This window comes from Elgaria multicarinata, chromosome 3 (genome assembly GCF_023053635.1).
Source record: "Elgaria multicarinata webbii isolate HBS135686 ecotype San Diego chromosome 3, rElgMul1.1.pri, whole genome shotgun sequence".
In the NCBI taxonomy this organism is placed as follows: domain Eukaryota; kingdom Metazoa; phylum Chordata; class Lepidosauria; order Squamata; family Anguidae; genus Elgaria; species Elgaria multicarinata.
The window spans coordinates 170,810,883-170,814,081 of NC_086173.1; positions in this window are offsets into that span (position 1 = coordinate 170,810,883).

Here is a 3,199-nt window from a genome sequence, read left to right on the forward strand (position 1 = left end):
ATGGTAGACTGTCCCTGTGGTGTGTGCACAAAATCATCACAGGCTGAAGATCTCCCCTTCCATGGTGCCCCCAGTACAGAATGCTCAGGGTGACCTTCACACAGAGGACCTTCACACAGTGACCTTCACACAGAGGAGGGCCAGGATCTCTTCTCAATCCTCCCAGAGTGCAGGACACGGAATAACAGGCTCAAGTTAAAGGAAGCCAGATTCCAGCAGGACATCAGCTCATTCCACAGCCGGGGTGCCACAGCAGAGAAGGCCCTCCTCCTGGTAGCCACCTGCCTCACTTCCTTTGGCAGGGGCTCGCGGGGAAGGACCCCTGAGGACGACTTTAGGGTCCGGGCAGGAACGTACGGGAGGAGGCGTTCCTTCAGATAACCTGGCCCCAAGCCGTTTAGGGCTTTAAATGTTAATACCAGCACTTTGAATTGGTCCCAGACCTGGACTGGCAGCCAATGAAGCTGGAAAAGGACTGGTGTGATGTGAACTACAGCTTTAACTGTGGTGATGAAGAGGGAATTTCACCAGATTCATATATACAAACGACACCTGCTGAAATTCCCTTGTCTATGCAACTGTTAATGATATAGGAGCCCTGTCCTCTTTTCATATTATTATTATTATTATTATTTATTTATATAGCACCATCGATGTACATGGTGCTGTACAGATAACACAGTAAATAGCAAGACCCTGCCGCATAGGCTTACAATCTAGTAAAGTTGTAGTAAACAATAAGAAGGGAAAGAGAATGCAAACAGGCACAGGGAAGTGTAAACAGGCACCGGGAAGGGTGAAGCTAACAGTATAGAGTCAGAACAAACTCAAAGTTTAAAAGCTATAGGGAAAAGAAAAGTTTTTAGCTGTGTTTTAAAAGCTGTGATTGAGTTGGTAGTTCTCAGGTGTTCTGGTCACCCTAGTCACCGCCAGCTCAGATCCCATTAGGTTATAGTTGAAGTCAGGGTTTTTTTTGCCCCAACATGCATCACCTTTAGGGTGACCATATGAAAAGGAGGACAGGGCTCCCGTATCTTTAACAGTTGCATAGAAAAGGGAATTTCAGCAGGTGTCATTTGTATATATATGGAGAACCTGGTGAAATTCCCTCTTCATCACCACAGTTAAAGCTGCAGGAGCTATACTAGAGTGACCAGATTTAAAAGAGGGCAGGGCTCCTTAAAGATACAGGAGCCCTGTCCTCCTTTTCATATGGTCACCCTAATCACCTTACACTTGCTTACATTGAACCGCATCTGCCATTCGGACACCCACTCTCCCAGTTTGGAGAGATCCCTTTGGAGCTCCTCACAATCCCTTTGTGTTTTAATTACCCTAAAGAATTTGATGTCATTGGCAAACTTGGCTACTTCACTGCTCACTCCTAATTCCAGATCATTAATGAACAAGTTGAAAAGAATTGGTCCCAATACTGATCCCTGTGGGACCCCACTATTTACTTCCCTCCACTGGGAGAATTTACCATTTATTCCTCCTCTCCGCTTTCTGTTCTTTAACCTGTTAATGATCCATAAGAGGACCTCTCCTCTTATTCCATGACTGCTAAATTTACTCAGGAGTCTTTGGTGAGGGACTTTATCAAAAGCCTTCTGGAAGCCTAAGTAAAAAATGTTCACCACATCACCCCTGACTACATATTTATTGACACTTATTATTATTATTATTTATTTATATAGCACCATCAATGTACATGGTGCTGTACAGAGTAAAACAGTAAATAGCAAGACCCTGCCGCATAGGCTTACAATCTAATAAAATCATAGTAAAACAATAAGGAGGGGAAGAGAATGCAAACAGGTACAGGGAAGGGTAAGCAGGCACAGGGTAGGGAAAAACTAACAGTAGAAAGTAACAGTAGAAGTCTGCACAACATCAAGTTTTAAAAGCTTTAGGAAAAAGAAAAGTTTTTAGCTGAGCTTTAAAAGCTGCGGTTGAACTTGTAGTTCTCAAATGTTCTGGAAGAGCGTTCCAGGCGTAAGGGGCAGCAGACGAAAATGGACGAAGCCGAGCAAGGGAAGTAGAGGCCCTTGGGCAGGCGAGAAACATGGCATCAGAGGAGCGAAGAGCACGAGCGGGGCAATAGTGTGAGATGAGAGAGGAGAGATAGGAAGGAGCTAGACCGTGAAAAGCTTTGAAGGTTAACAGGAGAAGTTTATATTGGATTCTGAAGTGAATTGGAAGCCAATGAAGAGATTTCAGAAGCGGAGTAACATGGTCGGAGCGGCGAGCTAAGAAGATGATCTTTGCGGCAGAGTGGTGAACAGAAACCAACGGACTGATGTGAGAAGAAGGAAGGCCAGAGAGAAGAAGGTTGCAGTAGTCCAACCGTGAAATAACCAGTGCATGAACAAGCGTCTTGGCAGAAGAGACAGACAAAAATGATCGAATCCTGGCAATATTATACAGGAAAAATCGACAAGATTTAGCTACTGCCTCAATATGAGGAATAAAGGAGAGCGAGGAGTCGAAGATAAAGCCAAGGCTACGAGCTTCCTTGACCGGAGTAAGCGTAACATCATTGACAGTAAGAGAGAATGAGAGAAGAACTCTCAAAGGTTAGTAAGATGGGACATATCTTTGTGGAAGCCATATTGATTCTTTTTCCATAGGATATGTTCTTCTACATGCTTACTAATTTTGCCTTTAATAATGCTTTCAACCAATTTACCTAGAACAGATGTTAAGCTAACCAGCCTGTAATTTCCTGGACCCCTCTTGATCCCCTTTTTAAAATTGGTGTTACATTTGCCGTCGTTCAGTCCTCTGGTACAGAGGCTGAGCTTAGGGACTTTTTGCATATTTTGGTTAAAAGATCAGCAATTTCATATTTGAGTACTTTGAAAACTCTGGGATGGATACTGTCCAAGCATGGTTATTTATTTATTTATTTTATTACATTTATAAACTGCCCCACAGCCGAAGCTCTCTGGGCTTCCCAGAGCACTGGGCTACCCAGAGCCTGGAGCCAAACCATATTTGCATTTAATTTGTCAATAAGGTCAAGAACTTCAACTTTTGATACCACTATTTGCCTCAGTTCCTCAGACTCCCTTCCTGAAAACACCATTACAGGCACACCTATCTGTCCTATATCTTCTGCTGAACACCAATGCGAAGAATTCATTCACCTTCTCTGCAATCTCCCTATCTGCCTTTAGTACTCCCTTAACTCCATTGT